Genomic DNA, 10198 nt, shown 5'->3' on the forward strand with positions numbered 1-10198 from the left:
GAAATAATCGATGAAGTGATGAATAAAATTGGGTAAGTGCCCTCTGAAAAGTGAACCTCTACAACCAAGCAGGTTGTACAGCGGGTATGAAATAAAGTTGAAGATGTGCCAGTGAAAATAGCAAATGAACAGCAATAAATGTGCCAGTGAAATAGCAAGTAAATAACAATCTGTTGATTTTCAAGTGTCCCAAAAAAAATTGGATAAATGATATATATCTCCAATGAAAAAATTCCACAAACGGGAAAAGAAGAGGGATAAAACAGTGCACAAAATCTGTGCCCAAAAAAAGGGGTGAAAATGAATAATTTAAAATAAATGTTCATAAAGGTGCAGTGAGGTAAAATGCTTCCGGTGACAACCCAGTGCGAAACTTTTGTGAGCTAAGAAATCCACATAAGTGTGTAATGGCCGCTCACCTCCATTAACACTCAAACGAGCATTTCAGGTATCTAAGGTCAACCTGCAGACCCTCCAGATCAATTTTCCAATCGATCACACTCCTCCAATAAGAGTACACTGGATATGCTGGATAGATGAGATGGTATACTTTCTCTAATAACCTCCGGTATAAAGAGATGGCTGTGTACTTCCTGGGATACTCATTTACCAGAAGAAAATGATAAAGGGGACTCTCATAGTGTAGTAAGTGTTAACAGCTTTAATTAGTCAAATAAAATTGCACTTACACTTAGGTAGAGAGATATCAGCATTCATAAAATTATTGCAGGGGATCCCGCTGTTGTGGTCCGTTCCTCTACTTCCGGTCTCGGCCATGGACAGGAAGTGACGTCACCGCGGCTTCTTCCGACGGGAGCACTTTTTACATCATTTATAAGTATTTTGTCATCTACCTTTATTTCACATAATAAGAACTTGATTTTTGCACATCATTTACATTTTTATGATTTTAGAAGATTTTAAGAATTATTTATCTTCCGATCAGTTTTATTCTTATATTTATGGTACATCTTGCGCTGATTCTTCCCTCTCTCTTTAGCGTCTACTATGGGATATTTTTAAAAAAAAATTTTTTTTTTTTACTAGTAATGATGATCAGCGACTTATAGTGGGTCTGCGACATTGCAATGGATAAATCGGACACTATGTGAAACTTTTGGGCGACCTGCCTTGTTTATATAGGCAGACTATCATTCTGTCTCTCTCGAGAACGATCGCCAAACATCGGGAGTGGGTCGCTGGTGGCGAGCACGCACGCCCCAGACCCGTAATTAAAGATGGCATACGGATTTTGTGCTGAAGGGCAGCCTTGCTGCAGTATATGTACATGGGGTGGTCCAGAAGCGTTTAAACAACGAGTTACTGAACACATAATCAGAGAGGTTCCCAGAGCTGATACTTGAGAAACACATCACGTTAAAGCTACACTGCTCCTTTTTTAGTAGATTCTTTATAGTTTACAATGAATTCCTAGGTGACCGTGTCAGAAAGCAACGCTGTAGTCTTACCATCCTAGCCTGTAGATGTCTGAAATGCCTGCTTCTCAGTTAGGGCTCATTCACATCAGTGGCTGCGTTATAACGAGACCGTTGTTGTGTACCATAAGGCTGGGTTCACACTGATGCAAATTGGATACAAGTTTTCTCCGCCTCCAATTCGCATGACAGGAGGGTGTGACCGGTTCTCAATGGAGCTGGTTCACACAGCTCCGGGGTGGCCGCGGAACACACTGCAAAAGGGTCCTGTGCGTCTTTGGCTCTGTTTCAGGTCTAAATAAAGGCACAAATTCGGGCCTGATTCACACCTGAAACCGTGAACAGGGAGGCACCGGACCCCAGGCACGAACCCATGGTCGCAACAACGTGAACCCAGCCTGAAGGGACCGGTGCCAATCTATCATCAATGATTCATCACGCAGTTTTCTTTTTTTAGAACTTTACTGAAATGTCACAATGACGTTTTAAGGGTTAGTTCACCTTTACCAAAAACTGCCTATGCAGATAGGGGGCCTCTAGTTAAGAAAACAAACCGTGCAGCTTTGACTAAGCTTTGAGCTAAGAGTTACTGCATCAGGGGAGAGAAATTGCATGTGAGGGGATTTCAATTGGAGAAAGAACTTACTCCTGTGATGATGAACAGTAATAGCTTAGTGTCTCTTAGCAATGTCCTAGGAGTTTTATAGTCAGGCTTTATGAGATTTGTAAGTGGCCCACATGTATAGCAAGGACATTATTCAACTTTGGTTGAAGCTGAACAGGTAGTTTTCATCTATAGGCATCTTTTACCTTTATCTACCTGCGTAGGTAGTTTTTTGGTAAAGGTGAACTAGGCCTTTAATTATTCTTTATTCATTACATCTTGTTGCAATGTGGTGTACTGTGCACTAAGTACACACTCATTTTCAGCTCCAACACTTCCCTGAAGGTAGGAGAATGGGGATCACAGTAATCCCAAGCGCTCCCCCCCCCCCCCCCCCAACATGCTGCACTCAACCAGACCAGCTGACATAATACTATACCCAGTTACGTCTTGAATTTCACATTCATTTTAGCAATAAACTGGGTGGATATAAATAAATATGGTATATTGACATCTTTGATGCTGTTTTGTTACATTTTGAAAGAAGCTGGACACCAGCAGTAGGAAAGTGGCGGAGACACCCCGCACTGGTCAGTGCTAAACCTTTAGGCTTTGAAAATGTAACATGAAAACCGCATGACAGATCTCAATATACTATATTGATTTATATACACTCACTTTACTAGTTAAATGACCATGCAAGCAATTCAAGACGTAGTTAAATGTAGTAAGATGTCTGCTGGCGCCTTATGACTGCAGGTGTTCTGTCAGATTAGCAAATGTGCAGTAAGTATTCAGCTGGTGGAACGTCACTTCCGTTACCTAATCTGACAGGTCACCTATTCTGACAGAACACCAGCTCTAAATGCAAATCAGGGAGGCTGTTGTAGGAGCCACGGGAGAACAGGAGAGCTGTTACTTTCACATTCAAATACAGAAGCTTGGATTCTGTGTTTTCAACTGAAAGTGCTGAGCAGTGAACGCAGGGCTAACCGGGGGGGGGGGGGGGGGGGGGCTGAGATCGCGGGTGGCACATGCACACAGGTTGCTCCTGGAGTCCTGCCTCTGCCTCCGACTCGCTGTGAACCGCTACGGTCTTCTCCTCCTCCTCTTCTCCGGCCTGGATCTCAGGTACGTCGGCAGCCACACAGCCAGACAGACAGAGTGAGTTAGGGTAGAGCAGTTAGGGTCATGCTGTGCAGTGATCAATATAGGAATACTGTAGATAGGACAGTGTACTGTAGTGTAGTGGGCATTGTAATGTAGTGTAGTGGGCAGTGTAGTGTAGTGGGCAGTATAGTGAACAGTGTAGTATAGTGGTTAGTGTAGTGTAGTGGTTAGTGTAATGTAGTGGGCAGTGTAGTGTAATTGTCAGTGTAGTGTAGTAGTTAGTGTAGTGTAGTGGTCAGTGCAGTGTAGTGGTTAGTGTAGTGTAGTGGTTAATGTAGTGTAGTGGACAGTGTAGTGTAGTGGTCAGTGTAGTGTACTACTACACAGACCATTACACTACACTGACCAGCCTGAACAGTGTAGTGTAGTGGTCAGCGTAGTGTAATGGATAGTGTAGTGGACAGTGTAATGTAATGGTTAGTGTAATGGACAGTGTAGTGGACAATGTAGTGTAGTGGTCAGTGTAGTGTAATGGACAGTGTAGTGTAGTGGACAGGTATGTCAGTGTAGTGGTCAGTATCAGGTAGGTCAGTGCAGTGGTCACTGTAGTGGACAGTGTATGAATCCAGGTTAGTGAAGTGGAAAGGTAGGTCAGCGTAGGAACCGGGTAGGTTAGTGTAGTGGTTAGTGTAGGAATCAGGCTGGTTAGTACTATTTAATCAAGTAAACCGTTGGTGCAAAACACCTGTCCTCTGCGCTCTGAGTGGTGCAATCCTCTATCCAACTTGGCTATAACCTTGCAGATGTCGAAAACTATAGACACGGCAACTCTGGAATGCTTCAGCCTTGCATGCTCTGAAGAAGAGGCGCAGCCTCGAAACGCGTAAGCCTGTACAGCCTCGGGGGATGATCGGTTCCTGACCACGCTGCTGAGGATTTTATACTTTGTTTGATGTGCTTTTATCAAGAACTCGTTTGTGAGTATTATTAATCTATTTCTTTTAATAAACCTGCTCAAAGGATAATGCACTAGGCCGGTGCGCCCTTGAGTTTGTTTTTTTGTGGTTAGCACTATTGTAGGAAGAGAAGGGACTCAGGGAGTGCTAAAAGTCCGCATGTAGGGGGCGCAAATGACTTGCCTTGCCCCGGGCGCTGACACTATGCCACGCTATGCCACTGGTGGTGTGAACTGAATTTGTTGGTTCAGCTTTGTGCTACAGCTTCTATGAATAAAAAGTAATCTATGAATGGAGGAGGAAGACCTTTCAATCATCTGTCCATCAGGGTGAAGTTCTTCTCACCCAGGCAGGAATGGAGGCATTGGGGTAGGCTGGACTTGAGAACAAAAAGAAGAAGGTGAAAAACCATTGTTGAGTATTTTAGGAGGAGAGGGGAGATCAGAATAATAGAATAGAGTACTTTTAGTGATAGGGCAGGTTCACACTGCAATTTATGTTTTTCTGATGCATTTTCCAATTCCAGTGTTCCAATGCATTTATTCCCCTCTTTTTTTTTTTTTTTTTACACTTTTAAAGTCTCAGGACAATCTGCATTCCATTATGTTTTTGGTGCATTTACATGCGTTTTGCTACGCTCTATACAGAAAAAAATGCAGCAGGTTCTACTTTTGTTGACTGAACTGGAACTGCATGCAACAGTGTGAACTAGGGCCATTGCAATACATGGAAAACGCTGTGCATGCCTTTATGATCCTGATTGATATCTTTGCATGTGTCCAGCAGCGATCAGCGCAGGTATTCGCTGACTGTGTGAACAGCCACAATTAGCTATGGCTACTGACAACCTGTCATTGCAAAGTACATGCTTGCAGGGCACAGCTATCCGCTCACAGCTGTTAAATCCAGCAGCAGAAATTAGTCTAGATTCACATCTATGAGGTTTTTGCATTTTTCAGGCACATTTTGCAGTGCGTTTTGCATTTTTAAATCCGCGTTTTTGCATGCAGTTTTCATGCATTTTGCGTTTGCGCTCCCCTTTAAAAACACTGTATACAGCTGGCTGCTAAGGAGCGGGCCGGGAAGTAGTCCGCCATGTCTTTAACAACCGATAAGTCAGCAGCTGTCGGTGGGTTTCCTAATGAACGCTGAATGTAAAAAAAAAAAATTGCCAGCAAAAAAATTTGTGAAAAAAAACGGCGTGGGACCCCCCCAGATCTATTGGAGGGGAACCCCATGCCAAAAAAAATGTAAAAAAATGATGTGGTCCCCCCCCCCCCCGACCATACAAGTCCACAGCTGCATTCCCTCAGCATGGGGAGGTGCTTTGGCCCCCCCACCCCAAAGCACTTTGTGGGATTTTACCGGGTAGCCCTCCCCCTTACCTATTTAAAGCGGAGTTCCACCCTATTTTTACACTTTACGCCATACAAAACATGAACAAATTTAAAGACCGAATTGGATATTTTTTTTTGTTTCACTTACCTTATTTTTAATGAAAATTAACTTACCTTCCTGCCACTTCCTCCTTATGTGGCCGCGGCCCCCGACGTCACTTCCTCCTTTACATTGACTCCTGGGAGATGAGTGTCATCAATCCCAGGAGTCAATGCGACTGCACCGGTGTCCCTCGTCACTTCCGGTGCAGGCGCGTCATTCCCTGCTGAATGAATGAGAACAGCTTCTGGGCATGCGCAGAACCAGCTGTGGGATGACGCGCCTGCATCGGAAGTGACAAGGTATGGCATTCTGGGACTCCAAATCCAGGAAGAGGGACACGAAGAGGGACACTGCGGCTTCAGCTGCCCACACCGCAGATGGCAGCGCTGGACAAGAAATTTACAAGGTAAGTATTTCATCCTGCAGGTAAGCTAAACAGGGGACAGTTCAGAGGCTATCGTTCCTTAAATGCACTAGCCCTGACTGTTCTGGGGGTATTTTTAGGTTAAAAAAAAAATTTGGGTGAAACTCCGCTTTAAGAACTGTCAGATGGAGGAGCAGGCAGTCAGGTGTTAGCTTTTGACGAATGCAGGGCTTTTCTTTTCTTTTTTTATGCAGGCAGTGAGCAGTGATGGCTTTCTGGCGGGATTGCTCAGGTAGATTGGGACTACTATGTGTCAGGATTATTGGGGAATAAATAATAGAAGAAAAATGGATTTAAAAAGCCATGTATATTCCATCTTATGTATAGGGATTTTGAACAGTGCAGCTTCCATTTTGTTTGGAGGTGATCGAAAGTTCATATATGTTCTTTTGCAAAATGTCTGTTACAAAAGAGTCTAGAATTTCAACAGAGATCTGTTTATCTATATAGTCATAAAATAAGTGGTACATGGACATCTCATCAGATAAGAGTCAATTAGCAAAACACCATACTAGTGTAATGTTCTGGTACCTCTGGTACCCTTATTCCACTTTCCAATTCAGTGTATGCGTCCCACCATTCTCTTCTGGTAGGTGCGCATACACCTTTAAGACCGATGCTGTCATCACTGAGCGCTGCAGAGCGGCTATTTCAACCGCCGGCGTTCTCACTCACATGTTCGTTTAACCTGCCTTGAAGCTCATATGCTTACAAGCGTACCTCGCTGTCGGAACCTCGCTGCTGATCCCTGTATCCCACTACCGGATCACTCGCTCATACCGAACCTCTCTACTACTGCTTGCTATTAGTGATAAGTACCCCGCAGGGGAATCCTCCATAACCTTCCTACTAAGCTTACACTATCTAGCTCTGCATATTAAGGACTGTAACTATCATCTGCACTGTTGTTTAGATTGCTAGCTCTTGAGCCTACTAACATCTATCCTTGCACTGGGTTAGTCTCTCCTGTATGTCATCTGCTGTCCTACCACCTACTACCATACATGATTGCTAACCTATCTGCATCCTACCTGTTACCATCTATACTCTCATGAACATTTCTCTCAAGTGCTGTTCACCTATTGTCACTGTTCATACCTGTCTCTTCAGCTCATCACCACTATACTGCTATATACATCTATCACTCCAGGAACATCTTATTGAGTGTGTATATTTGTATGCTGAATCAGACAGACCACAGTGATGAGTCTTGGGAGTTGGAATTGGTATTTCAACGTATCTCTACATGACTGCTGAGTGGAGTTTTTCTGCAGCTGCAAATCCATCTTGTTTCAGAAAACGCAGGAGCGTTACAACTAGTCACTATAGCTAGTCTAGCTTGTAATCTTATCTGTATTTTTAACAATGGACAATAGTGTATTCATTAGGTTCATTTGAACTATATATTTTTAAAGATACATTATTATGTGTGATAAGATATTAGCAATAATTATGTCATTATATTATGTAAGGCGTATACATATTTAGAAATTATCTGTATACCATATGTTGGGTTTATATTCTTGCTAAATAACAAATCTTATATAGAATACTTTTCTATTAAGTGTAAGGACATATGTATCTTGTAACTAATTACTGCATTTTAAGGCATGTGGTAGGAGTGTCTATATAAGAATTGCTTTAGACTGGACTAAGTGATATAAATCCTACAATCCTAGCCTAAATGTCTGACAGTTATGTCAGAATTCAAATAATTAATGGACTTTCACTAGCAAGAGGTCAATAAGGTCATCAGATAAGAATATGTTCTAATTAGTCTAAATACTGAATCTAATGAACAGTACAATACTGCCTCCTTTGGACATACTAATAAATGCAGTCTCGGGGTAAATAGTATTTTCCAATATAAAATATTATATTGTATTAATAATTATCTTTATAAATGGTTTACCAGATCCAATAATTGCCAGGGTACATGATGGAGATTAGATGGACATTTATGTATGTACTGAGAGTATGGACAAGTTTTTATGTTGTGTTTTATGGTTATTCTTGAATTTAAAGAAATCATCCTTTAACTTTATTATACAAAGTATTGGGTTAATTATTAGGAGAGGTGTGACTATGACCTCACCAGTTAATGGATAGAATATCCCAACCAATGGGGATAATGTTCATCCCTCTGGGTTTAACTTATGGTAATTTTAATAGTCCTTTGTTCAAAACCATATAAAAAGAAGAACCCAGATGTAATAGGACACATTACATACTGACAACACACATTACACTTGCAACATACACACTACTACATCCATTTATATACTCATCTGAACAAACTCCATCTTGCTCCTTCATTTATCTGAAACTTTGAGGGAAGCCAAACGAAACTCCTCCCTCAATGGCCACCATCTTGGGAAGGCATCCATCTTAGGACTCTGGTAGCTAGCAGCCATCTTAAGTGTGGTAAATATGCATTGCTGTGTTTATTTGAGTTTATTCAATATTGTTTATTTCCTTCCTTATATGTTTTATATTGCATATTTAAGGGTAATAAGATTACAATACCAGCTGTATAAACCATAGTAGATTTTTCTCTAAAAAGCTGATTTTTGTTTTTATAAATTTTTATTAATATCAGATTCAGCGCATTATTGCAATTTTAGTCTCCCGTTTTGCATAGCTTATTCTCGCTCCATCTGCAGTGGGGTGACTGTCGGCAGTGCAATTCGCAGACAATTGTGGTCTGTTTATATAGAACACTTACCTATGGTTCATGCTATACCTGGAGAAAAGGTAATCTTGTTTCATTTTCACTTTCATTATAGAGCTACATATCACATTGCATTTATTGTTTGAAGTTTGTATTTTATGTAGAGTTATCTTTTTGTGTCACTTCCTGTTTGATCATTTATTGTGAATACATGTCTTGTGAATAAATATTTTTATATATATTCCATACTGTAGACTGTACTCACTAAGATTGGTATATGCTTTTAAAAAGAAATTAATCAATTAAAAAGAATTCGCTACATATTGATATGTGGAAATAAGTTGAGATTCTCCTACTTCACAGATCTTTGCTTATTGACATAAATAGACACTGTTATATTCAGAGCAGTATAAATATTCTGACATATCCAAACATACCTGAGCCCATCCCTAGTATATGCCTTGCCTGCCTGCTTCATTGAAGACCTCTGGCAATTACCCTACCTGACATGGACCCCTGTTCTGCTAGCAAGACTTACAGGCACTTGTGCCACTCTGCACTCCTTCTGTTCACACTGTCAAGGGACCCAAGTCAGAGGTGTAAGAGAGGCCTTTCTCATTACATCAGGCTCTGCTACCAGGTACGTGACAGCTGGTGTTTGGTTGCTGGAGTCCATAATGCTTGTGTTTCTCAGCACACCTAAACTAAATCCTGGGGCTGATGTTAGTGCTGCATTTTCTTTTCTCCTACAGGTATGTGCTATCCCTTTTTGTTTTCCTCCCTTGCCATTAGGCTTCGTCATTTTTCCTTTGTGGAAGCGATTTGTTCTTTTTTCTTTTGTCTGCAGTTTTTTCCTTTTATCTGTGGCTTTTCCTGTGCATGTGTGCAGGATCCAATCCAGGTTTTGTGGCTGTTTTCGGTCTCAGAGCCGGCTACGGCATCCATACATGCACTGTGCAGAGGGCATTGTGTGGCAGCCATCTTTGCTATTAGAGATGGGATCAGGCGTGTTCGGTATCCTAGTCCCAACCCACCTGCCCGATTCCACCAAGAAGCCTAAACTGCTTACTGCTAATCACAGGCAGTAAGACATTTCCCGATCCGCAGCTGCACAGGCCGAGAAATGTCTCACTGCCTGTGATTAGCAGTGTCAGCTTCCTTGTCTCACTGCCTGTGATTAGCAGTGTCAGCTTCAGGCAGGTGGGTTGGGAATAGGACCCTGAACAGGCCGTAGCCAATCTCTATTTGCTATGGCATGTCCAAGCTTATGAATGCGTGAGGTTTTTTTTTTGTTCTGGAAACATCTTATGTTTTTCCTTGCTTATGTTGCAGATGAAAAGGGGAGGGGAGGAAGGTAATTCAGGTACATGTCTATGTGGCACTGCCCCCTTGAGGACTGCTGCATAATACACTCTTGGGTCCCTCTGAGTTACCGTTAGCAATGCTGGCATTTACAGATTAACACTTTACTTCTTGGCTCAGTCAATAAACAGTCCAGGGGTATGTAGTTGTTTTTGGTGTTTTATTTTAAATAGGGATGGGAGAAGGGAAGAGTGG

The sequence above is a fragment of the Pelophylax lessonae genome, assembly GCF_965119305.1.
Source record: "Pelophylax lessonae genome assembly, chromosome: 10".
Classification (NCBI taxonomy): Eukaryota; Metazoa; Chordata; class Amphibia; order Anura; family Ranidae; genus Pelophylax; species Pelophylax lessonae.